We start from the raw sequence: 27,995 nt of genomic DNA, 5'->3' as shown, positions 1-27,995 counted from the left end.
TGATTTTAATCTCTATTTTTTTCAACGTTCGTTATAGATCTGTAACAGTTTCTCACAGTTCGTCATGGTGTCCATCATACACGGCCGGCCATTCATTTTGCAGGGTTATCTTGTTTCAGTAACATATTCAGCTGACTGCATTTTGTTGCAACATATTATTCAAAACTTACCGATATCCGCACTAGGTGGCGTGTGGATCTTTCTTACGATGGTGCGGTTCCATGCAATGTGAAGTCTCAGTGATACACAATGAAACGCAAAGTAAGTGCTGCTTCGATCGAACCGCCCTCAAGTTCAAGGATTCCGCCGTGAACGTCGGAGGTCGGGACAACTGTTATCGACCAAGCAGTCGGTACATTAAACTGGGCGATCTTTTCACGCCGGGGCTCCGCAATGTAGGCCTGAGTGTAATAAGGCGTCCAACCATGACGAGTGCCCGAGTGCCTCCATTGTTTTAATCCCAATCAAATCCAGTAACGTGTGGCACGCCTGTCCGAAAAAGGAAGCGTGAAAATTTCCTCAGTGCATTCTGAGAACGATGTAAATGTCTTCTACCTATTTCTGTAGTCCTTCTATAGGATGATAACAGTGTTGCGTAAACTGAGGCGTACCGAGGAAAGCGTATTCGTTACTGTCACTTATCAAATCGTTTTCTGTCGAAGTTAATGAAGGTCGTGATGTCCTCACAATCGATAAATTTGGTCTCGCGCGAAAGCTTTGGATTTTAATTTATTTTTGAAAATGAAAGGTATACATTAACAAAACACCAAAATGTTTAAAAAACTGCTTTACGTTTTATCGACGACAAAAACGTCGATAACATCCATAGTCATCGAACACGTCGTATACATTTTCGTAGAGCTATAAGAAGTTAAAAAAATCCATGATTTGAAAAACTTCTGTCTTCCCGACAAACTGAAATTATCACTGAAACCTTTCAGTCGACTAACTTACAACCAAATTTAGTTTTTGGACGTGGACAAATTCGCTGCACTAGCAAGTTTCTTGTCTCTTGCCTCTTTACTTTGCAGTGATATTTGAAAATCATATATGTTCGATACACGATGCTTCGTATGCCATATGTTGTTGCAAAATTGAGATACTCTGGCTGTCATCGTATGTCTGTTCGTTAATGAGGGCGGGACGACTGGCATTGCTTGTGTACAGTGCGTTGATCCGAAATGTACTGTGCTTGCTATTCGATGATTGGAAATGCCTTGGGTAGTCCTTTTTGTCGGCGTTACCTTCCCTTTCACTCTCTCCATTTTATCGACAAAACTTTCACCGAGCACTGTAACTACAAGTGTAAAACCTCTTCAGGAAGCTAGCAATTAATTAAGTTGTCTAAAAAGAAATTAATGGATCGATGCAAGGAAACAGTGAAGATGTTATGACATTTAATGGTATCAGTGAAAACCGTCCAGATAGGCTGAACGTTCATGATAATTAATATTGTAGGAGTAATAGTAAATATTTAGGGATATAAAAGAGACCATCATTCGAAGCAAAATAGTTTAATAAACATGGGCTCTAAAATGCAATGTTAAGAGCTGTGAACCCTTCTTCCTTTTCGATACTTTAAATAAATCGCTTCTACTGCAAGCCCTCTGCTTTCCATATTTTGAGATGTGGTAATATGGAACAAAAGAAGAAAAAAGGCCAGTAAACATGTGCATTAACGAGCATACTAAGGTATGAAAACTTGTTCGTCTTCGCTACTGTGAATCACATCTTTTCTGCTGAACAAGATATCATAGCTCTTAAGGTATGCAATTTATAGCCCACGTTTACTTGTCTTTTTTGCTTCTGATGCTCGTTCTTGTTATATCCCTGAATATTTACCATTCTTTCTAGGACACCCTGAAAAATTGTGCCATACCGAGACTCGAAACTAGATTTCCTTGTCATCGAGACCAGCCTCCAGGCGTGCCTCAAACTTTGTGTGTCACTCATGTTCCGGCTTCGGTTTCGGAACATCGACCCCGTTCCCCCCAGTGATGCTGTTCCCATGTACTACGCGGGAAATCACTTGCATTCAGAAATTGTAGATGAAAATAGGGATAATGGAAGTTTGAGATGTTAGTAAAAATGAGGTAAAGTGATATCTGTCGTCCCTATTGAAAACTTTTCTTTACCCTGGCAAGATCATTCTTTCTGTGTAGTGCAATTCATGCAGTTTCTGTTCAGTAACTTTGACATGAACAGGATGGGTTCCGGTAATAAAAAACTTCAGAATAAAGTATCTTTTCTAACCTATGTGGTTACGTTTCTCTTTCACACAAGCAGACTTCAGGAATTTGAAAAAGAACTTGCGGAGTGTACTTCTGGCTACCATTACGTCACCATATTACTTATAATACGTTTGCGAAACGTAGGCGTTTATACTGTTGATATCTTTGCGAAGACGCTAGGACAGTGGATGATTTTGTTCGCAGATATTGTTTCCGTAGTGTTAGTACTTTCTGATTTTGAAGAGCAAGTGATCTCTTGTCTTACAAATATGTTCTGCCCTTGCTACCATTCGCTCATCACTAGTACTATTTCGATACTGTTTTACAGTAATAACATTCAGTAACAAGCCGTCCTTAAATTAGCCGATATAGTACCCAAGGTAGTTATATATTTTATCTGTAATTATTCTCTGGGACGAAACACTCAACGGCGTTGCAGGCGATGGAATAGTAAACTTCAGAGCCACGGGTTTATGCAGATTCTGAAGGACCAACAAGATAAATAGCCTAGCGTAAATGAATATTTCCCAGAAGCTGTGCGACGTTCCTCCGCCAAAGCTGCTAAACTTCCACAGTAATTTAGCGTAAACGACATTAACGACCGGCCCTTTAATGTCACGGTCGCTTTGCTGATCGTTAACTGCTTCATTATGCCACTTAATTGTTTGACCTAATTAGTTAATTAATAAGTTCTTGATTAACGTTGGTGCCCTACCGCAATGAATAAACATTGTGCAAGATGTTTAGGGACGATGCGTTTGTCACGACTCGAGAGAAGGTGTTTCGTATGGGGTCTCTTTAGATACTGCTGGATCTTACGAAAGAATCTTGCGTTATTCAGCAACAAGTCGGTCGTTTTCGTGTGGATTACGCTACACTGTACAATTTGAAGACAGTGAGAAGGAAGGCAAGTTAGGGTTTAACGCCCTGTCGCGTCGGCGATGAGAGATTATTAGATACTGCTGAAGCACGGCCCACTGTATCGGCTGTGCCTTTTTCAGAGCAACCGTCGTGGCTGTATCGGCTGTGCCTTCTTCAGAACTACGTCCCGGCATTTGCTGGAGTGATTTAGCGGAACTTCGGAAATCCTAAGTCAGGTTCTCCGGACGGGGATTTCAACCGGCACCCTTCCAAATACGAGTGCAGTATCTTACCATTGTGGTGCATCGCTCGGAGAAGACATTGTGTGGAGAAAGTGTGTTGGAGGGAGGGAGAGCGAGTGGGAGAAGAAAGTGTGAAATGGATCAATAGAGACGAATCAGTTGCTCAGTTTCAGAAGGATGTAGGAAGGCAGGCCATTTGACTTGTTCGCTTATTAACGCTATAGACCAATTTGCAGGTTTATAAACCTATAAAGTGAGCATAAATCGTTACGAGGAGATGAAGATCGAAACTTCTCAATTTTCATGCTATAGCTGAATATTGAAAATGTGAGGAGACAGAAAAGTGTTTCCGAAGTACTTTGTCGATATTTGACATAATGTATTGCCACAAGTGTTGAATTCTTCTTTTCAATAGTACTCTTTGCTATCGATTTGAAATGTCAGCACTGTCGCACTCTCCTCTGTTTTCCCACCTGTTACATAAAATGCAGTTATAATTTTGTCACCGAGGCTTGTAACAATTATTCTATTCTGCTACCATTTATACTTGGAGAGATTTAGAGCTTTAGATTTAACTTGATATTGCTAAATTCACTTGATTTGTCGCGTCTTTTCACATCTCCAGTTGTTGCAGCAAAATTATCTGATCAACTAGTTTATTGCCGTCAATACAGCTTATTAAATAAAATACATTCGAGTTTTGTTGAAAAAATTTAACAATACAGATAAAAGATATATAGTAAAACCTAAACGTTTTAGATCTTATATTTCTTTTTCTTCTACAGCATTTCCTCACCACAATGATCTCACTTTATGCTTATGTTAAGGACACTTCTGTATGGTCATTTGTAAGTATTGACATCTCTTCGCCAACATGACTTCATTTACTTGACGCACCACAGTCTTGTTGAAATATGAAACTGATTGCGTCATGCTATTTGCTAACTTCATATTAGAAACCGTGCACGTTACTCTTGTATCGTGACGTCCAAGTGTAGGCGAACAGTGAATTGTACACATTTGGTTCGTGAGGGAAAGTTTCTTATTGACCGATACGGCCTGCCACTTCGGCCACGCCCACTCCATAGGTCGCGCTCTGGATCACACATGCCAGCACTTCACTGGCTACCTCTGCCTCAATCCACAGCTCGTTTCTCTTTGTTTCCTTTAGCAAACTAGAGGCTATCTATTGTCCGCAAGCCAGTGAAAACCAAGACGAAGTCATGCACAAGTATAATTTTCCTCGTTCGTTCCCCCAAATCATTGTTTTAAAATCGCTGAAGAACGCATTTTGTCACTTTTTCTGATATCACCACATATGTTAGGCCTTTATTTATGCCAGTTCTCCAGTTTAACTGCGTCAGTGTAATATTGTGAAATTGCTACCTTCATAACTATTTAACAGACGCAAGACAGTCGACCCACCACATTTTAGGTCCTGCATGTCACTACCAATAGGTTCAACGAAGTCGTAAGACACTGGCACGAATTATTTACAGATGAGTGGAACAACTGATAGAAGCTCTCCTTGGAGAAGATCAGTTTCTGTTCCGGCTAAATATTGGAACACGCGAGGCAATACAGACCCTAGAACTCATCTTAGAAAGTGGTCGAAGGAAAGCAAACTTACATTTATTGCATTTGTAAATTTGGAGAAAGCTTTTGACAGTGTTGACTGGAATCCACTCTTTGAAATTTTGAAGGCAGTAGGAGTAAAATGTTGGGAACGAAAAGTTACTTAAAACTTATACAGAAACCAGTGTGCAATTACAAAGAGTCCCAGGGCTTTAAAGGGAAGTAATAGTTGAGAAGGCAGTGAGACAGGGCTGTAATCTATACAAAGTGCTGTACAGTATGTACCTTGATAAAACTGTGGAGGAGACCAAGGAACATTTGGAGAGGGAATGGTGCGTAAACAGCTATAACATCCCTATTGTATCAGCTGAAGTGACACTACGTCAGCCATAACGGACTCGCAGGACAAAAATTTGGAAATTTGTGGTAAGTTCCTATGTTACCAAACTGCTGAGGTCATCGGTCCCTGGGCTTACACACTGCTTAATCTAACTTAAACTTACTTACGCTAAGAACAACACACACACAACCATGCCTGAGGTAGGACTCGAACCACCGACGGGGGGAGCCCCGCGAACCGTGGCAAGGCGCGTTGACCACGCGGCTACCCCGCGCAGCTAGCAGTACAGAAAAAGAGTAAAAGATTATGTGGATGTCCTATGAGTTTCGTGTAGGACGGAGAGCTCTGAATATGTGAAGAGACTCGAAAGCTTGCCGTATTTCTGCAGTCTTTTCTATTTTTCTCTGGCTGTGGGTTTCCAGAAAGTATCCATTAAATTTTGTCTGTAGTTATGTGATCCGTCAACATTTAATGTGACGATGTGCGTATAGTTGGTGTTTGTTGTTTGCTGTCATGAGTGATCGACGACTGCATATTACGGTTTGTGGCCTGCATTTTTTAATTCATTGGCAGTTCTGATTGCAGCCTCGACCTTCTTATTCGCCGCGCGCTTCGGGAATGTTGTTGTGAACCTGTTGCAGATTCGTAATATCCATTTACAGTTACAGCGGGTGAGCTCCCAGCTATTGAGAGTAGATAATAATACTCGCTAGCACCTTAATGGCAAGCTATAGTTGCAGTGATTCGTTTTTATCATGGCGTTAGTGTTGGTGACTTGTGTTTTTACAGCAAAAACGTTTTGGTAATCGCATAGTGTTGTTTTGTAATTCCGAGTCATTAATTTAGGACCAGTGTGCGTTTCGAGACCGACTTTTCGCCATTGAGTCGTTGTTGTGTGCCACATTAACTAGCATCGGTTTTACGTTCACCTCTCGCGCGTGCAAGACTTTACGGTCGTTACGTTTTGCCGATCAGCGCGAATTACAAGAATTGTAGTTTGGTATTTTGTGGATGATCACCTTAGTAAACAGAGATTAAAAGTGCGATGAAAACTGCATCATACATGCGAGATATAGATAAAAGACGATGATAATTCTTCGGTTGTTCGCTTTTGTGCCATCAGTAGAAATTCTAAATTTGTTCGCAGCGCCCTCTGCTTGTAGTTGACAATGGCCATTATCAGTGTAGTGTGATTTACACATTATGAGATAAAATTATGTTAATCTGACACAAATCGAGATGGTGCAGTGGTCAGATAACTGGACTCGCCTTCGGGAGGACGACGATACGAATCTCCGACATTCCATCCAGATTTAGGTCTTCCGTGGCACTCTAAACTGATTAAGACAAATTTCGGAATTATTCCTTTGGGAAGAACACGTCGTATTTCCCTCCCTGTCTCCGATTCGTCCTTCTGCTTTCTCTAGCGGCAGCGTCGTCGAAGGATTGTTAAATAGTAATTTTTCCCTTTCTTATGTTAAAATCAGTAAGTAAGTGACTAAGTACCAAGTGAGGTGTTCGATGATTTAGCCACTGGATTCGCATACGGGAGAACGAAACTCCAACCCGTTTGTAGATGGTAGATTCAGGTTTTCTGCCGATTCTCTCCAAAAGGACGTAAGGCCCTGTTGGATAACACCCCCGGGAATGCTGTTTTCGAATGGCAGCACAACAGGTCGAATCACCAGACTGACGTACAAATTTGCAGTCAAGGTGCGTAGGATTATCACTAGACTGCGTCTGCCATGCGAAATCGCACCACAGACCATAACTGCAGATGTAGGTCAGTGTGTGTAGCACGCAGACAGATTGATTACAGTCTCAACTGGCGTCCTTCTAACCAACACACGGCCATCACTGGCACAGAGGCAGAACTAGCTTCCATCAGAAAACACAACCGATCTCCACAGTGCCCTCAATGAGCTCTCGCTTGACATCACTGAAGTTGCAAACGGCGGTGATTTGGTGCCGAGCAAAGCACGCTACCGGGCGTCTGGCTCAGGATTGTCATTGCAGTAACCGATTTGTAACAGTTGATTGTGTCATTGTGGTATCAACTGATGTTAGAATTGTTGCCTCACACGCAGTAGGATGCGCCATAGACATAACGCCGAACACGAAGGGCTTCCCTCTCGGTAGTGCCACGTGTCCGTCCGGAGCCCGGTTCTCTTGCAACTGTACTTTCCTGTGATCACCACTGCTAGCAATCATGAACAATGGCGATTTTCCTGCCAAGTCTGTAATATCGCGGAAGGAACATCCAGCATCTCGTAATCTATTACATAACTTCTATCAAACTGATCGAGGTGTCGATAATGGCGTCTTTGTCGCCTTAAAGGCATTCTTGACTCATCACGTGCAGTTGAAAGCTAAATAACGCTCACAACCGTTAGAGCGTGTATTTGAAACAAACCTGATTTGTATCCTAATAGTGGCACTACTAGCGCCATTGTTGTGCGACTGGTGTTTGAATAGACGGCATCTTTCAGATGTAGAAACACAGCTACCAACTGTAGTTCATCTCGCACAAATCCTTCTTGGTGCTGGGATTTTTTTTCCAGTCATTGTACTTTTCTGCTTTCTGACCTGCATTAAATCATTGTACTGTTCTTCAGATCTATCATACTTTTGTTTTTATTTGCATGTATGGATTTGCTTCTCAACAGTTTGCTTCATTAACGTTTTTTAGTGTTTGTGCTCCGTGCGCAATGAAAACTAATATATTCCTTCTTCAAGTAGACTTTCCATCAAAATAACGCATATTTCCAACATTTCCTAGTGATGAACACCAAGCAGTTAAAGAACTACTTCTTTTGGAAAAAAAGAGGGAGGTGTATTAGGCTTTAACGCCCTGTTGACGACAATGTAATTACAGACCAAGTTCTAGCCCCGATACTATAAGGATAGGAATGAAAACAAGACTCTGTCCTTCCAAAGCATCGACGCCGCCATTCCTCGTATTCGATTTAGGGAAACCTTGAGCAGCTTACATCTGGATCAGGATGGTCAAACAGGCTTGTGTTCCCCGCAAATTCCAAACACGAGACCAGCGCCTTGACCTCTATACCACCTTGCTCCATCGATTTGGCGATACATTCGTGGCAAACGGAAACAGTGCGCTTTACCAAACGTTTTTAGCACTTTTCTATATTTGCCTATATATATAAAGTGTGATCAGTATGGAAATTATTTTATAACGGTGCTTTTATTTATAGCACTACAGTTTTAGACAAATACACTCAAGTGGTTTTTGGTTTTGGCTTTGGCGTGGTCCAGTGTTAACGCCAGTTTGCGACATTTTGAAATAACAGGATATTTGTGATAGTAACCAGTCATCGAAAGCGTGGAGATGCGTTGCATATGGAACACTGGCATTTAGTATGAGATAAGTTGAATATGCTCGAACGGACCAGTGGTTCTGAAAATGGCTTACATCCTAGGTATCAATAGTTTTAGCACATTATCTTGTATATGTTAATCGAAAATGATTTATTATTATTATTTATACAAAAAAATGTAACCGTTGTATGTAGATATCAGCACAGTAGTATTGGTCTGGCTTATAAACAGAGCATATGAGCGGGTCGTAACGTATTTGTTAAACAGCCGACATTTCCTTCGAACATCCACCGACAGCGACAAACTGTGAGCTCGGGTTGGGTTAAAGCCCTGTTGGATTGTAAGGAACATAACAGTGCCTATACGTACGTTAGTTTCCTGTCAACTTCATTGACTTGGAAGTATGGGGAAAATTGTCGAGTTGGGGTTCCCCATGGCAACGCACTGCCGTTGAATGTGCATTAGGCTGCTCTCCCAGAATGTAATAGTTCATTCTCTTTTTTACAATATAGAAGCGTGTGTTCTGGAATTATCGATGGCACGGTGTACACGGGGAAGGGCCTTATGAAACACATATCGAAGCGACATTCCATGCATGCTAATATGAAAAAGGCAACGATTACCGTGAAGACTGTCCTTTCTGGGTGAAATGCGTCACAGATTGCGAGTTATGCCCCGTTAGTCAGCAGATACGGAGCTTGGTTGGGTTCTGACCATACGAATAGATGCGGAAAGTCAGCTTGGATAGTCTACGATTCTCTACTGGCATTTTAATACTTCTGGCATCTCTCTCCACCAGACTTCCGCAGCGTTAAGCATTTGCATTTTTGTTTTTGGGGCTGATGGCTACAAATGACCGTTTTGATAATGACGCGTTGTAGCCGTTTTTTAGGCACTCAGTTAATTCGACTTTATAGTTCAAAATTATCAAATTATCTAGTATCGACGAGGTCAGTATTATCTGTACTCCTCCTCTTCCTTATTTTTTTCCCGTTGTACTTGGAATTTCCACTTCAAGTGTGTAGCGTCTTCTAGGTTTCAGACCATTGTCTACTACCGAGAGCCATGTAGCGGATGTAACTTCGGACATCAAAGGGAAAATGTGTGTTAGCACGTACACACTGCTGTTGTATTACTGTAAGATGCAGAGAGCAATTTTTAAAGCACGATAAAATAAACCTCAACCCTTGGTGAATAGTACAGGTATATATTGTTCCGATAAGCGCGCGTCAGTCTGTCTTTTCTACTACTGCGGCTGTGACGCACACCGGCCAAGGACGACAGGCATTCTTCCCGCCATGGCTTTGTTCGCCTGCTGCCGGCCTTTCGCAAGCCGCGACATTTTGGCGTGTCTCATATTCTCTGGAAGCCCGCCAGGCCACCAGGGGTCATCCAAATGTGCGCCAGTGGACCAGCCTCGTGGCCCATCAATAACTTACGGCGTCTCCACATCGCCATGCAGGATGCTGCTATTGTCAAGAAGCTAGTCGGTTTTGTGCTTTGTGGGCTGCGGTGTAATTGCGACAGCAGGAATGAAGCGTACGACTGAAATGACCTTTGTGCTAAAGATGATGTTCAAATTCCGGCTTCGAGAATTCTGTGCTTCGTGTTGTAACGTGATGTAAATTAGGGCCTCCATGTGCTCTTTTGGGGGTCTTCGTGCACGCAGTTTGGATCAGAGTCCAAAAAGGTGTGTGGCGAACAAATTGCTGATCAGCAGGCGTTTTTCATGTTTATATTTTCAGTGATATGCGTCGTCCTTCAAAGAACACTTGAATTCTCTCGTCACTTGTGGTTTGGCATTGTCCTGTTGAGATACGGCATGCGGTGCTCCCTGAAAGAGGGACAATACGTAGGTCATTAATACATCGATGATTAGCGGCTGCTGTGCAGATTGTCTTCAATACATGCGATCAGAGAGCTCATGTTGTATCAAATAGTACCCCATACAATCAAATTTATCCTTTTGTCCGGTGTGCTTCTCAACATTCTAGTAGACTGGACCGTTCTCACTGAGGTATCACTGTAGGAAACATTGACACACAATTCGGATTCCTTAGCTAGTGTCCTGCGTTGATGCAAGGTCTGCCTGCTTGATTTCTTTCCGACACAACTATCTGTTGAGTGATTCCGTATGTTTGAGGCCTGTCACTTGCGCGCCCTCCTTGATGTTCTTTAACGAACGCTTCATAAGACGGCCACGCGATCTGACTCCGCGTGGTTCGTAATGGAGGACCCTTTTAGCTATGGAGTTGTCGACGCTTCGGGCGACGTGTCCACCTAAAACATGCTTATCTTGATGAGTGATATCACTCGCGCCCCTTAGCTTAAATGCTCGTTTTTCTTAAGCTCCAGACAGTGGCACATCTGGACCAGTGTAACATTTCCACTTCCATTCTATGAAGCGTATATTTGTGTTCATCTGCTACTGCCTAACATTCTGAGTTTGATAAAAGTATTGGGCGGTTGATACGTATGTAAAATATTTCCTCAGATGATTGGATATTTTATTTTTCGAGGACTGGGCGCCATTTCAGTCAGCCATCATTAACTCGTGCTGGAGCAATTGGGGACGTCTCGCCATGCTGTGCAGTATAAGAGCACATACGTTTTAAAATTGTTTCTTGATACGGAGCTTTGAGTTGCTTAAATGATTCTTCTAGCTCAATGTCCCATTTTTGACATTCAGGCGGGTTCTGTCGGTGAGAAATACATCGTCAGCAAGTGATATAGTCCAAGGACGAAGTTTCTGGGTACCTGCTGACACCGACAGGAACAAGACGGGCTAGAGCACAGACCCTTGGCGCATAGGCGGCAGCGTTTCACTTGTCTGTAGCCTCGCAAGTTTGTGGTTCTCACACAATGGAAGTCTCCAGTATTCCACACAGCAGACGGTTTCAAACAGTCAGTGAGTACATGTCTACGCTCTTTCAATACGTCAGGGTCAAGCAAACAGCGTGGACAAAGCACCTAATGTGCGTTGTAGTCACACATACAATATACCGGTCGTCCGTACTGTGGTTACTTCGCGTGCTCGTGTCCACTCGTCGCTGAATTCATTCCTCCTCTGTTCACTGTCTTCCTCTGTCACTATCGTTGCAGCATGCCCTACGCTAACTGTAATGTTACGGTGGGGCAAACTATTTCCTGGAGATCGATCATTTTGTCCCCTTCCAATAAAGATTCCGATATTGCACCCGTGTTGTCGATGAAGCAAATTAGCACTTGCTTCTTCGTTTCTACCTAATTTGACAACTTCGAGCCTACGAGTACACCACCCCTACAATATTATTTTTTATTTACTTATTTTTTATGGTGTGGTGCTATGTACATTTTCCGATGTCGGATTAATTCAAGATTTTTTTGCTGGGTTTGCCTGTTTTCACAAACGTTTGCGTGTATGAAAGTGGATGACGCCACGTGGTTTAATTTTGCCTTAAGTATTAGAGTGTCCTCTCCTACTACGTCTACATCCGTTCTGTGTAGCAAAGTGTACTCAGTGTACCAGTAACATACACAGTCCCCCCCTCCCCCCACCCCTCACCTCACCTCTCCCCTCCCCGTCGCGCACTATTCATTTATACTACACGGGAACAAAGACTTCAGTACTCTTGTGTATTAGTCCGAAACTCTCTCATTTTAGGGTCTCCTTCATATATTATGGAGGAAGATGGACTCTAGGAATTTCGAACTAATGCCGTACACGTTTCTTTTTGTCTCTCACACCGAAATTTATTGAGTGTCTCTGTCGTGGCACTCTCAAACTGGCTATAAGCAAATCTGGGGCGAACCGTGCAACTCTTCTTTAATATCGCTGTCTCTCATGAATACATCTTGCTAGGAGTCTCACACTGGGGAACAGTAGTGAAAAGTTGATCGAATAAGGCTTTTGTAAGCGACTTCTTTCGCTTGTGAATTATATTTTCTTAGTATTCTTCCAATAAATCTGAGACTGACGGATGCCTTCGCTAGGCGAAATACAATGTGACTTCAAGACAAATATAAAATTTTATTTTCCGTAGACAGGTGTGTATATTACCGGTCCATCAGTTTAATTACCCATGGTTGGAAAATACTAGCTCGAATTGTTTACAGAAGAACGGAAAAACTTACAGAATCCGACCTGAGGGTATATCAGGTTGGGTTCCCAAGAAATGCAGGAACACGCGCGGCAATGCTGACCCCACCACTTATCTTAAAAGTAGGTTGAAGAGTGGCAAAAAGCATTGTAGCCTGTCCCCAGAGTTATTTGATCTGTACATTGAGCACGCCTTAAGCAAACCAATGAAGAAATTTGGAAAGGTAGTTAAACTTCAGGGAGAAGAAATGAAAACTTAGCGCTTTGTCGATGTGACTTAGTGGAGCAATTGAACAGAATGGATAGTTACTTGATAAGACATTTTAAGGTGAACATCAACGAAAGAAAAACAAGGGTAATTGAGTAGAACTCTTATAGAATTATAATAGGAACTGAGAACTGAAAGTACTCGATGAGTTCTGCTACGTGTGCAGTAAAATAACGTAGGATGGCAGAAGTACAGGGGAAGTCAAGTACAGACTGGGAACAGCAGGAAAAGCATTTCTGAGGAAGATAGATTTGAAATTACTTGACGTCGTTAGAAGGAGAGCGACCTCTATATCCAAGTAAAAAAGCGTCCAAAATTAAAGTTTTATTGTCCGGATCGCAGTTGATACATATCCTGATTATTAGTTTTAGCAAAGTCATGCCATCTTCAGATGATCAGAGAAGTTTTCAGTGGCCGGGTGGCAAATTGCCATACGTAGATGCTTTGTAGTTCACTATCAAATGGGACCTGGACAATAAAACTTCTATTCTGGAAGCTTTTTCACAAAGACGAGTTTGTTAATATGTAATATAAATTTAAGTATTAGCGAACTCTTTTCTGGAGATATTTGTATAGAGCGTAGTCTTCTACGGAAATGAATCATGGACGATAACCAGCTCAGAAAAGGAGACAATAGAAGGCTTTGAAATGTGGTGCTACAAGATGAATGTTGAAGATGAGATGGGTAGGTGGTGTAACTAATGAGGAGGAACTGCATAGAATTGGGTCCCGAGTTCGAGTCTCGGTCGGGCACACAGTTTTAATCTGCCAGGAAGTTTCATATCAGCGCACACTCCGCTGCAGAGTGAAAATCTCATTCTGGAAACATCCCCCAGGCTGTGGCTAAGCCATGTCTCCGCAATATCCTTTCTTTCAGGAGTGCTAGTTCTACAAGGTTCGCAGGAGAGCTTCTGTAAAGTTTGGAAGGTAGGAGACGAGGTACTGGCAGAAGTAAAGCTGTGAGTACCGGGCGTGAGTCGTGCTTCGGTAGCTCAGATGGTAGAGCACTTGCCCACGAAGGCAAAGGTCCCGAGTTCGAGTCTCGGTCGGGCACACAGTTTTAATCTGCCAGGAAGTTTCATATCAGCGCACACTCCGCTGCAGAGTGAAAATCTCATTCTAGAACAGACTGGGTTTCATAGGGATGATACCTGAAAAAACCGCGTTAATCTCTGCAGGGGATAAGGTCCGTCTCCGGAAAAGTTGCCATACATGGTCACAATATATCTTCCATAGTTCATCAGGAAACTGACAGCGTCGGCCTGAGTGGCGAGCGGTTCTAGGCGCTACAGTCTGGAACCGCGCGAACGCTACGGTCGCAGGTTCGAATCCTGCCTCGGGCACGGATGTGTGTGATGTCCTTAGGTTAGTTAGGTTTAAGCAGTTCTAAGTTCTAGGGGACTGATGACCTCAGAAGTTAAGTCCAATAGCGCTCAGAGCCATTTGGACCATTTTGAAACTGACAGTAGTCAGTCATTTAAGGCTATATTACTACACGCCTGTCTTGCAGTCTTTGTTATTGATTGGAACAACCTGCTCCTTTTTCCAGGCATATGACATGCTTCCTAGGTGCAGCGCTTTAGGGGAAAGATGCTAGAATAGTGACCAGTTCTGTCGCAGTGCATTACAGGATGTATTTGACATCCCACCAATCATTTCTTTATGTGTCATATTCTGGTCTTTTGCTGTTTCCTTGTTCTAATGAGACGGTGTGTGTGATCTTTCACAGCAGAGTATAGTGTTTGCCCCGGCCTCGCCTGGTCGTTCATTCCCCTGCAGTCGTCCGTCTCATCGCGTCGCGTGCAGGCAGGCGCTTGTAATTGCCGCTCCGGCTGATTGCGGCAAGCCGTGCCTGCCACGGGCAGCCGCAACCGCCACTGCAGCACAGGGCAGGGCAGGGCAGGGCTGGCCAGTGTGACACGGACACTCTGCCCGCTCTCGCGACGGCTCTAGTTCCGTTCACGGCCCCTCACGGAAGTCGACTGCAAACGGGTACCACAAATAAGGGAGGAACATCTGTTTTTCGAAACCTCTGTCGGGCACCCACAGCTCAGGTGATTGTGCTAGCTTACTGCACCAGTATTACGAGCTCTTGTCTGGAACATCCGTTACGCTAGATGTCAGATACTGGAATAGTAATAAAAAAGGTGCATTTTAAAAAATCGCTAAACTACACCTTTGAACTTCCTTCAACGTAATCACCATCGCGATTTAAGCATTTACCAGATTTGTTCACGAGTTGAGAAACTACCGCTTAGAGTGCAACTACTCCTTCACAGCGTCTTGAAGTTCTTCCTCGCATCTGAATCATTGGAGGCCAAGCCACTTTCTATGTGCATCCCCGAAGAGTAACATAAACATTCTTACAAAGTAAGACGTAGTTACGACATGCAAACGACAAAATATCACGATAGACCATTAGAGTTGATGATGTGCAACTCGGTCGAACCAATACCTTTCACCTCAGATGGCAAATGTCCTGCCGACACAAAGACAAGAGTTGCACAAACGAAGCCACCCTATTACAGGAAAAAAAATGCTGCTTACGTCAAGGAACCTAAATGTAGAGACAAAAAAAAATACTGAGAGTTGTGTCGGGATCGTGGACGAATGCTCCATGCGACTTTTCAGATGTGGTGCAGGAGGAGCATCGAAATGATTTCATAGACAGAAAAGCGCAAAGTTCACAAATGAAGGAATTCTTAGTAGAAAAGGTAAAAAAGGGTCTCTGCTGCCAACAGTACAGAAAAAAGAGGTCAGTTAATTGGCCACCTCTTACCTTCACGATAGTTCTCTGGTTAATGCAGTGGAAGGGGTGATTCAAGACAAGAGAGGAAGAGGAAGCCATAGAGTGCAATATACCAGTCAGATCAGAGACTTTGTAGACTCAAGCTAATATGAGGAAGTGAAGAAACTAAGAGGGAACTGAGAGATGTGGAGAAGAATAATTGCTACATAACTTGGTGAACAGAATGGATATTCCTACAGTTCGTCCACTAACTCCTTCATTCTTTCCATAGGTAAAGCGATTTTGTGAACATTGATATATATTCTTTTTCTCTTTTGAAATGATGAGCTCTTACCGTTATTTTTCCATCTGGTTCATCAGGAAGACTTGCCTAATATACACGAACTATTGTTTCACCCAGTGCAATGTAATCAAGAAGAAGAATCTATATTGCTGCTCATCAAACGGTAGGCGTATAATGCGTCTCACTTTTTCCCCCGCTGATTTCACCCACTGTTGTTGCAGAATGATAGCATTTTGTTGGACTAACTGCTATTGAATGGATTAAAATACCACTTAATTTCATTACTGCGTAGTTTGGCGATGAAGCTGTTTTCAATTGATTGTATAATGTAACCCATCAGATTGGACATATTAGTGGTTATAGTCCTAGGATTCATAATGTCACACAGTGCTGAAGACATGGGCGTTGGACGGACTTTAAAGTTAAAGATATGACACAAAGTGTTTCTTGAACAGCAGCGATGTAGAATATCACTCGGGAGCGTGTTGGACTATATTTAGCTACTCCTCGCGGCTAGGTGGGTTGCTTTCTGCAGATATCTTCATTCTCCGATTCTGTTGAGAACTTTCTCATTTTTTACCTTATCGTCCATGTCTAAAACGCTTCATTCTCTTTCTTTGATTTTATCACATCTGTGCTCCAGATGAACCTCACAGACATTTCTTCCTCTTGTCAACAGCTACGTTTAATACCAATATAGCAACTTTGGCGATGAATGCCTTCTTCTTTTGTGCTATTCGGTTTCGTATGTCCTCTTTACTTTACCTAAAAGATAATGAGATATTTTGCCTCCAAGGAAACCCTTCACTTGGTCCACTACGAGGTTTCAGTTGGGAAGTTCGTTTGACATAAATATCATTTCCGCTGTTCCTTACTGCTTTCGTCCTTCTTTAGTTTATTCTCACTCCATATTCCGCGCCCAGTAGACTTTTCGTTCTATTCAATAGGTGCTGTAATTCTTCTTCGGCCGGCCGTTGGTGGCCGAGCAGTTCTAGGCGCTTCAGTCTGGAACCGCGCGACCGCTACGGTCACAGGTTCGAAACCTGCCTCGGGCATGGATGTGTGTGATGTCCTTCGGTTAGTTAGGTTTAAGTAGTTCTAAGTTCTAAGGGACTGATGACCTCAGATGTTAAGTCCCATAGTGCTCAGAGCCATTTGAACCCAATTCTTCTTCACTTTCACAGAAAACAGGAATGTTATCGTTGACACCTTTCCATCTTGTTTTTAACTACAGCCGCGCGGGTTTAGCCGAGCGGTCTCAGGCGCTGCAGTCATGCACTGTGCGGTTGGTCCCGGCGGAGGTTCGAGTCCTCCCTCGTACATGTGTGTGTGTGTGTGTGTGTGTGTGTGTGTGTGTGTGTGTGTGTGTGTGTGTGTGTGTGTGTGTGTCCTTACGATAATTTAGATTAAGTAGTGTGTAAGTTTAGGGACTGATGACCTTATCTGTTAAGTCCCATAAGATTTCACACACATTTCAACATTTTTTTAAACTATACTTTTGAAAGTTACTGTTGTTTATTTAGCACTTCTCTGTCAGTCTTCCGTTCTCATTGTTTCCTCTTGCATCTCGTAGTACTGTATATTGTCCATCTTTCCATTTAGAGTACTCATATTTTTCTGTACAGTCGTACACTTTTCAACATGCAATTATCTTATTTTTCGACACATTTGCTTCCATTATCATGGCCGATGTCAGTACCTTCACTCAGGTGCCTTTACCTTCCCAAGCTAAAACGCTCAGTTTTCGAAAGAAGTACACAAAGTCTCTAATAGTTACGTATTCGTGCGCATGCACACAAATGTTGTGCAAGGTTTTGTTGTGAAAGGTTTTAACGGACTATTTTCATGTGTCGTGAGCAAAGTCTTTGACACACTCCGAATTATTCCTCCGAGTAGCGGTAAATGCGACGGCAGCAAGATCTGGTTTGCTGGGGGGTAACGGCTGCGTCAAAGGGCGCAACACAAAGGGCCGCAGGGCTCTCGTGCCGGCGCCTTATTTACGCGGCCCTCTGCTCCCCCGCGCGGCGCAGCGCGGCGTGGGGAGCGGCCGTGCATGCAAATGACCCGTCCTAAGGAGCGAGGCCCTTCAGGGGGACCCAACTACCGCTGTAGGGCCAGCGTAAAGGCAGGAAGGCAGGCCGGCCGGCCGCGGCGCGATTGCCTCGCAGCGTGCAGCATGGCTGCTGGGAGACGAAACAACTGCAGTGCTGAAAGATGAAAGGACAGGGCTTAAGAGCACAAGCAGTATGCCACAGGTTGGGTCGCCAAAAAGTCTAGCGGGAGCGCGTTTTCTCACATCACATGTAGCGGAAGTGTCGTACTGTAGTGTTCTAAAGTACTGCCTTCCTAAAAGCTGCAACTTGAACTTCAGAAACGGCGACTAATAGAATTCCTCTGGGGCAGCGAATGCCGTACGCACACCTGTACTCAGAAATCGGAAGCTTACAACCAATTCATTTCCGTGTCCGTCTCGAATATGCGTAACAAATATTTGAGTCGGTGAGAAAATGTAGTCTCGCAGTAAACGCGGATTTCACACCCCATAAAGCTAATCAGTGGGTTAGAGTAAAGGAAACTTCCGATCTCAAAGATGTGCCGGAATTAACAAAAACGATGGATGTTAACAAGAAATGTCTGCGATCGCTTTCCCTAGCACAACTGAAGACAACTTGCTTACCTCATGTCTTCTAAAGATGTCCCGTACCTATTGTCCTGCTTTGTTTCTTCTCCGTAGGTCGCGAGCTCTAACGCTTGTGCCATAAATAGTGCGTAATAATGTGACAAGTGGGTAGGTTTAGACGCTAAGCATAATTATAATCGTGCCAAGTAATTTTGTTTTATTTCGTTAATTGCAAAATTAGTAAAACGATTTCTAGAGCCAGTCTACCGTTAATACTTAAAACAAATTTCCTGGCCATTAATCGTTAGTTCCCGAACACCGCAATATTACAAAAATGCTTCACATAATGTTAGCGTCAAGATGAGAGCGCATAAATATCTTTTTCAAGGTACTATAACAATTACTTCGGTATTTACGTGGAGTTGTACTTAACACACAAGTTCACGTGTTTCTACCTCGAAAACAACCGTAGACTGACTTGAATTGACATAACGCCGCACAAGTACGTCATACGAGGCAATTCCTCAACAAACTGTTCAGTCTTTATATGAGATCACATTTTACCTCCTCAGAAATACCCGGTTGTAAACTGTCTAAGCTGTGGTGCTCCTCAGGGCGACTTGTGATTGGTCCATTCTTTCCGTCAGTAAGCGCTGACAGCACCTAAGATTTGTAATTATCATTTCCTGATGAACAGAGTAATATTGAAATTATTATTAACAAGTTGTCAGTGCACGTAACGTCATCAGCACGGTTGAAGCTGTATATTAAAATTTAAACAGAAAACATAAATAATAAAAGATTCTGTACTTGGCGCCAGCGTTGTAGGTGAATCCCCATTGTCTCTCTACTCCAGTAAGATACGGCTCTTGTTCGCCCGCCCGTTCTCAGCCTATATGACCATCTGGCCTTTTGATCCTACCTACTCGCTAGCCTCCCATAGCAAAATCTTCCTATAAATTGCATTAAAACACAGCAACAAAGGTTAATAATGTGAGCAGCAGTGTGCTCTTTTAAGTGAACACTTCTATGGACCTGGCGCCATACTGGGTATGCCGGGTTCAGGGAGACCAAACACTTCATAGTAATCGATGGTTTCAGAAAGCCAGCAACTGTGTCATTCTCCACACGACCAAGAACAATGAGCGGGAGGTGCTGGTATTGTATCGGCCTCTCTCTAGTGGTAGGTGTCCGCAGTGAGCTTCGGGCAGTTTTCACCATTGACGCTACCATCAAAGAAGACATGTCTAATGACTCCTTGGTACATAAACATCTCGGACTATGAGGCAGAGTCTTTTCATCATCATATTCAGCTACCGCCTTCGGATTCAAATCACGGCAGTGATCTCAATTGTGTTTGTGTACGCGACGATCAGGTTGTGGTCTCATAAGTCCACCCAACGCACAGTACCAACTAAGGGTCGTCTTTCTACTTGTCAGACACTTCTTTATAAATCTGTGGACGGTGATCACGATCATCGTCTTTCAACGAGCTGAGTCTCGGAAGAATTGATTCCAATTACCTATCTTCCAGGGTTCGGTGGATACTGTCACTGCTGCGGTGTGAAAATTGTAACTACTCCTGCAACAGACTTATTGTCGACCGTTCTGATGGATTTTAGTTCCTTTCGACGCGGCATATCCACTACGGTACCATTGCATCGAAGTGCGTTGGTTTTGATGCACCCGATCTTTATTCAAAACGCATACACCGATGGATTTCTGCACTTCGTCGGTTGCTGAATACAGGCGCACGCAACGCATTCGTTGCTCCGGAGAAATCCTACTGTAGTCGCCGCGTCAGAAATTCAACCTGTGAGATTCAGTAAAACAGTATTTTTGAACTTTGCAGTGTGACATTTCTGCTACGTGCTACGAGCAAAACCTGTCACAAAATTCACTTTGTAGCGACTCAGTCAGCAGAAGGCCTAGACCCTGTAATGCTTTCATATCTGATGTGATTAGTAGCAGAGTTTCAGGCGTCAATGCTCATATATAAAGGAGACCGCGTATAGAACATTAGCGCGAGCCATTGTCGAATACTGCTCGGGTGTTTGCGATCTCCATCAGGTCGTATTGGAGAAAGTCTTCCAAGCAGTTGAGAGGCGTCTTCCTAGATTTGTTACCGATCAACAGGCAACTATTACGGAGAAGCTTCGTGAACTGAAACGGAATTTCCTTAAGGGAAGATGACTTCTTTTTCCGCGACACACAACTGAGAAAATTTAGAAAACTGGCATTAGAAGCTGACTGCGGAACGATTCTATTGCTGTCCCTGTACGGATCATAGGTACTGATTCACAATTAGAGTAACTGTGTGTATTTTTTTCTTCCGCGGCAGAGTACTTTGAGATACCTAAACAGTAAGTATTTCCCCTGAATTTAAAATTGTTGTCATTGTTTGTATTAGGTTGTCTTTCATGTTCACAGTTTTCATGGTAAATGTCAGCTGCAGTAGGAGGGTGGTCGCGAGTACAGTAAATCTCGTTCTCGCCGAAGAGCCTAAGCCAAGAAACAGCTGTTAAGACACGGGAAAGATGAACCAAGTCTTAGGCACCGCCGAGTGACGCCTTCTCCTGTGTGTGGCAGTAGTATTCGAAATGTATATGCAGGAATTACAAAAAAGCTTTAATTCTTAGAGAATAAAAGGAAAATGTCTGTCAGTCATTTACGCCTAAATTGTTTTTTAAGTATATCTATGAATATAACTGCTTTCGAGTGCTGCTTCTTCATATAGACGAACCCATTTTGGGGTAGTAGTGAATTTTTCGGACAGATTGTTCAGCAGATGAACTGTGTCAGTTCTTGGCGTCTTCAGAGTCACCGCCGTTATTCTAGAAAGCGCCGCTGTCGGCGGCAGTCTCTGACTGACGATTACAGAGAAAAAGCCGACTGGAGGACGCTGGAAGAATTCATCTGGAACGGATACAGCGACATAGGTGGCGCATTGGTAATACACCGGGACTTCCATTCGCGAGGACGGCGTCTGAAATCCCTTCCATACTTCCAGATTGAGGTTTTCCTTTCCCAAGATCACGTAGGACAAATGGTTTCTTCGAAAGGGCACAACGGATTTCCTTTCTCATTCTTCTACAGTCTGAAATTGTGCTTCGTCAGTGATGCCTTCGTCGTCAACGAAACATTAAAATTTTCGTTCCTTCCTTTTCTAGAACTGAAACCCAGATCGTAAATTGGAAAGTACCGTATCTTGAATAATCGTATCCAGCAGCTGATACTCCAGCTTCTCTCATAGAATGAAACGTATTATTTTTCTGCCATGTAGACTTTCGTCTGATAGTTCTTTTTATTTCTGAAAACTGGAGTGACACGTAATGCTTCTTGTTTCACATTCATCTGCTACGACTGATTGCATGCGATGGTTATAAGGACATAAGAAGAAAAGTTCCAGTAGGAATAGACCTAGTAAAGCACTGTGGTTTTCAGCCAAGTTGTGGATTCGTAACAGCTGTGTTTTTACCGTGTCCCGAGGCCTTGCCTTTGATCCTGGTTGAACTTTATTTTTCTTCTTAACGGGTGAAGTGCAGTCTTACCGATTTTACTGCTCTGTCGGGAAAAAAGATGATACATGTATGCCTTAGAATGGCGCGTTCCTACTTTCCCCTCCCTTTTCTTTTCTGGTTTTGAGAAAATGGATGATGCTATAAATCGTAGGGATGTGTGAGTGAAATCCGATAACAATCATCTTACTCGTCTGGTTTGCTTCAGCTTCCGCTGTAGAGAATTTCATGGCTTCTTTGATCGGTAAGTAGTCCAACAAATCAGAATGCACTGATATGCCTCGCTATCTGTCGTGGCTTTTGTGTGAACGTGGACTTCCTCATACACATTTATAAATTTGAAGTCATTTAAACGCTGCTACAAGATTTACCCCATGATCGTTCTTTCTAGCGCTGACTTGTACATGTGATAAATACCTGTTGGCATAATGGTTCTGAGCTCACATTAATTTGTAGAGCTCCGTCCTCTACAAGTGATTGGGTTAGTCAATTCATAGTCAGGAGGAAGGGAGAGAGCACATAAAGTACGATTATGCTTAAAAAAGCCTGTGGTGTTCAGATCTACCTTCGAGAATATTTTTTGCTACATTATAATGTCACACGCCCCGTCATAAATGGTAAAAAAAGGGGGACCAAGAAGCCAATGCGATCCACGAGAGTGGAAGAGTGTCGCTTTCCTTCACGTTGACTTAGTAAAACAAGGTTAAGCATATCAGTTAGGTTCATCTGAAGTTGAATTACTACCCACGTCTTCTGCCAGCTCTTAGGTAACTGTCTTCATTTAAAAATCATATTTTCTGTAATTGGAGATATTAGCTTCACGGAAGCTTTTGAAATCGCAGCAGTGCTCTGCCTTGTCATCAGACGATTAACACTGACACTAACAAAACTGCTAACCATTCCATTCATTCCATTATTTGTTAGTCGTGCTCATCTTCTCACACATGGGTTAATGTAAGCTCGGCGTCGCCTGTGGAGTGCTGTATTTACTATTTAAATGGCAGCCGATGCTTTCCTTTAGCACCTCATTTAATTCTCCTCTCGCACGTTTGGTGTGTTGAAAGGAGTTCGTCTTATGTAAACATCAGGTCCGCGGTGTGTGTAATTTCTCTGTGGCCATTTTGTTCTTTTCCCCGAAGAGTGGTACAAAAATACATTCGTGTATCATCTCATCTTTTCGCACTTTCAGGCTTGTTGTACGACAGTACGAGACGTCAGTTCTTTCAGCGCGTTAACAGGTGGCGGGAAGCTGAAACTGCAGTAAATAAAGCCTGGGGACTCGTGATGACAGAGACAACGGAGGGGAGCGGGGGCTCGTTAAACTGCGCTGAGAAGGGCGGCGCTGAACTTGGGAAAACATTTTAATGGCCGCCCTCCCGCACGGATAAGCTCTGCGAAAGAATGTGTCGTCTCCGGGGGCCGCCGTAATGGCCCGGACAGCAGAATTAACGACCGGCATTTTGCCTGCGCGGTAAAAACTCCCGTCACCTGCAGCGTGGAGAAGCATGCGTGCGTTTTTGTCTCATTGTGCATTTTTTGTTTCCATAGAAACAGTTCTTCGGTAAGGAAATGTGGCATAAAGTGGTGGTTATCGATAAGCAGCTCTTTCAAGGCTTAGCGAGAGAGATTTGGAGACAACACTAAGAAAGAATAACGTATTGCGTAACCTCCATACGCTGGCGCCATTTCCGGGAAGATCGAGAGGCTGCCAATTAAATATGGTTTGCAATGTACTTCGTTTGCTCCAACGAAAAAATGGCTCTGAGCATTATGGGACTTAATATCTCAGGTCATCAGTCCCCTAGAACTTAGAACTACTTAAACCTAACTAACCTAAGGACATCACACACATCCATGCCCGAGGCAGGATTCGAACCTGCGACCGTAGCGGTCGCGCGGTTCCAGACTAGCGCCTAGAACCGCTCGGCCGGCATCATCAATCTGCGTAATCGTCATCTGTGGGCTACAGTACAGACATGGCACGTCGTCAGAGGAACTTTCATTCGTCAGCGCTATCTACAGTGGCAGCGATGCATTTCCGAGCACGTATTCCTATGACCTTTTTTTTTTCTCCCGTTCCAATCAGGAATCAGTCCCTGCAGTTTTCGGTTTCATTAACGTTCAACCTGTATATCTCATATCATGCGAACGTGGCACGTCCTATATTGGGTAGCCTATTAATAACTATAGAATGAATGTGAAAGGCACTCAAGCATTACGCAAGACCTTGTTTTAAGACCTGCCGTGATTTAATAGGCGTGTTAGGAAACTTACGTAAACAAAGGCAGCTTCATCTCAGATTCAAGATAAGTACAGAAGCTGAACAAAGCGAAAATGAGCATAAAGAGAGCAATAAGAATAGCGTTAAATGAATTTAAAAGTAAAATTTCGTCAATCACTTTGATTAAAAACCCTACGACTGGCTCTAGTTGTGACTCATTTATCCTGTCGTTCAAGTCATCCACGCTTTTTCTTTTCGCGCAACATTCGACGGCAGGTGCTAGTCTACGCAAGACTGAAATTTTGCGTGTACAGGAATACAGGCGATGTATTTCCATGGGGCACTAACGAAAGTTGAAGGCAATGATTCAACGCACCCTTTCCATTTATAATTTCCAAGCGAAATTATCATTACTTGCAGGTTCGGCTCATCTGAACATTTTCATCGAACCCATCGATCCATCCATTTCGTCAATCAGTACATTTAATTCCTTTCCAATGTAAGCGTTGTAGCAGGTTAATCCGAGATGTTGTGTCGACTTCACTCTCACAGCAGTGTTATACCCACATTCCCCGTGGGGAAACGTCTAGGAATAGTCATCCGAAAACATAGGTGGAAACGCAGTTAAAACTTTTCAAAACGTAAAAGCTGCGAGGCATTGCTGCCTGATGAAAACATACGAGCACACGTAATATCAGATCAGGTGTGTGTTTAGGTTGAATGCTTCTATCAAACAAAAGCAACATGTCATTCTCAACGGAGAAAAATCTCCAGACTTAAAAGTAATTTTGGGCGTACCGCAAGCGACTGTCATAGGACCATTGTTTTTCACAATACATGCTAAATGATGTAATGGATAACGTCGGAAGTTCCATAAAACCTTTTAGGGATGATGCTGTGTATCCACTGAAGTCGCTACGCAAAGAAATTATAGCAGCGCATTGCAAGAAGACCTACAGGGGATCGACGCTTGGTTCAGGGATTGACAAGTGGCTCTCAACGTAAAGAAATATAGCGTATTGCGCATAAATCGCCAGAAAGATCCATTATTGTATGATTACACGATCTCGGTACATTCACTAGGAATAGTCACGCCCACAACATAACTAGGAGTACGCGTACGGAGCGTTTTATAGTGGAAAGTCCAAGGTAAGGCTTATGTCAGACTGAATTTCATTGAAAGAGTCCTCAGAAAATCTCCGCCCACAAAGGAGGTAGCTTACAGATCTCTCCTTGAACCAATACTAGAATACTGCTCATCAGCATGGGATCCATGCGAGGTAGTATTGATAGAGGAAATCATCCAAAGTAAAGCATCTAAAGCGCCACTAATACGCTCAGCCAAATCCAGTGATAGGCGCTGCAAGTGAGGCGCTCTGCATCGTGGTGTGGTTTACTGTTAAAGTTCGGAGAGCTTACATTCATAGAAGAATAAATTCGTGCACTGCCTCCTGCTCTGTATATCTCGCGGGAAGACCATGAAGGTAAAATTAGAAAGATTAGAGCTCAAACGGAGGCATACCAACAGTAGTGTTTCCTGCGAACCATTCGCGACCGGAACAGGAAGAGGGGAAGTGTAGTGGTACGCACAATACCCACCGCCGTATATCGTAAGGTCGCTTGCGGAGTATAACTGTAGGTGTACAAAGTGATTGTATAGCAAGAATGAGTCACAAGTGTTACTTGACTTGATGATAAAGGAGGAGGAGGAACCATAAATAGCCATTATTTATCACATTTTAAATTCGCCACTATGTGATTCGGGTCCTTAGATCCATACACAAGTTGCGTAAAAGTCGTGTGTATCTTGTTTTTTTGAGTTCGTTTATTAATGCGTCCCTGGAGGACTGACCAGACACTCCGAAACGCATTGCCGTGAATTACGATAGTGGGAATCAGTGAGCTCTATCGGTTTTTTATTCTCTCCCATTGTTAGCTAAAATAAATAAACACGCTTAGGACTTAACGGCCAACAAAGTGTTTACATTTGAAATAAGTATCGTGTGGCGTTTGTTCATATCCAACACATTAGAAACAGCACTCCATATAACACATCTCAGTATAACAGCATATTGCATTATCATCATCATCGTCATCATCATCAACAGTTTTCAGCACCAGGCTGAGCCTGTTTGGAACATAAGTCTCGCCATCTAGTCCTCCTTTCCTGCCACCTTCTCTATGTTCACCCTGGTCCACTACTCGCCTCTCTCTCTCTCTCTCTCTCTCTCTCTCTCTCTCTCTCTCTCTCTCTCTCTCTTTTCCTTTCTTTTTTCAGCGCACTCTTTCACACCATTCAGCCATCTATGCGTTGGTCTTCCTCTTCGTCGTTTCCTCCGCATCTCAATTTAGTGTTTCTCTTGGGCACTCACACAAGTATCTACAGATAAGGAGGAGATTAGTGTCTAACGTCCCGTCGACAACAAGGTCATTAGAGACAGAGGGAACGGTCGGATTAGGGAAGGATGGGGGGGAAGGAAATCGGCCGTGCCCTTTCAAAGTAACCATCCCGGCATTTGCCTGAACTGATCTAGGGAAATCACGGAAAACCTAAATCAGGATGGCCGGACGCGGGTTTGAACCGTCATCCTGTCAAATGTGAGTCCAGTGTGCTAACCACTGTGCCACTTTGCTCTCTAGTGTCTGCAGAACTAAAGCGTTAAATCTAAGTTTCCATCGATACTGTTAGGCTACCTGCCTCTGTTTCAAGCTTTCGCTACCTCCCTGGAATACCAATAGAAGACTGCATGCATCTTGTTATCAGAGTTACTTGTGTGTGAAATAAAGAAAAATATGATACGCCGTATACTGGTTGAAATTTTCGGCCATCGAAACAAGTAAATACAGTTAACTGCCTCATAATCGTGTGAGAGTTACGCCAGTGCAGGACACAAAGTTACACGAAGTGTATTGCGCTGTAACAAAGCATGTCGCAGCTACAAATTTAATTTTGATTGATCGAGTTGAAAAAGCTCGGTTTTTAAGCTGTGTTTTTCCTTCGGTTCTCGTAAATGTCGCGATAAAAGTGATCGCGTTATAAAACTTTCCGTATTTAAAATCCTTTTTCCTTCTGTTCTGAAACTTTTTTCGCTTGTGAACTGCAAGCTTGTTATAAATTCCACTCGACGCGTGAGTAGAGCTTTAAATTATGCACAGATGTACACCACTAACTTTCCTCCATTAGCCCAACTTCGTGCCCGAGTGAACCAGCTGCCGGAGAACAGATCGCGTGCGGAACTTCGGCAGTTCCGTTTTTCTGTAATGCCGTCGCTTTAATTTGGACTAGTCGTGTATTACTCATCTGAGGTTAATAACGAGAGCAACACTCTTGGTACCAGTGCTCCAGTTCTTGAATCCATGTTGCTTGACATGTAAGCAACACAGAACATAATTCTCTGTTGCAGGTGTCTAGAGTCGCCTGTCTACGTCATTACTGCTGTAGGAAATAAGGAAAAGAGTCTGTTCTTTGCGTCGACGATGGATTGATCAGTGGCAGGATATAATCTCGGTTTGGACATTTGAGGAGGAAGGGATCAGCCATGTCCTTCTATATCTGCATCACTACTCAGCAGTTCGCGCATATGTATTCGGCAGACGGTTCATACAACGACTTTCAAACTGTTTCTCTACTGTTTTACTCTCCAGTAGCACTAGGGGAAAATGAACTTCG

At 43.3% G+C, this 27,995-nt stretch overlaps 1 protein-coding gene across 4 annotated transcripts in view; it reads left to right on the top strand.

Moving 5' to 3' along the window:
- LOC126336662 (serine/threonine-protein kinase 26) overlaps positions 1-27,995 on the top strand; it is a 703,591-nt gene that overhangs the window by 363,259 nt on the left and 312,337 nt on the right. The window lies entirely within an intron of this gene.

The sequence above is a fragment of the Schistocerca gregaria genome, chromosome 2, assembly GCF_023897955.1.
Source record: "Schistocerca gregaria isolate iqSchGreg1 chromosome 2, iqSchGreg1.2, whole genome shotgun sequence".
Classification (NCBI taxonomy): Eukaryota; Metazoa; Arthropoda; class Insecta; order Orthoptera; family Acrididae; genus Schistocerca; species Schistocerca gregaria.
This window is presented reverse-complemented; position numbering and strand designations above follow the sequence as displayed.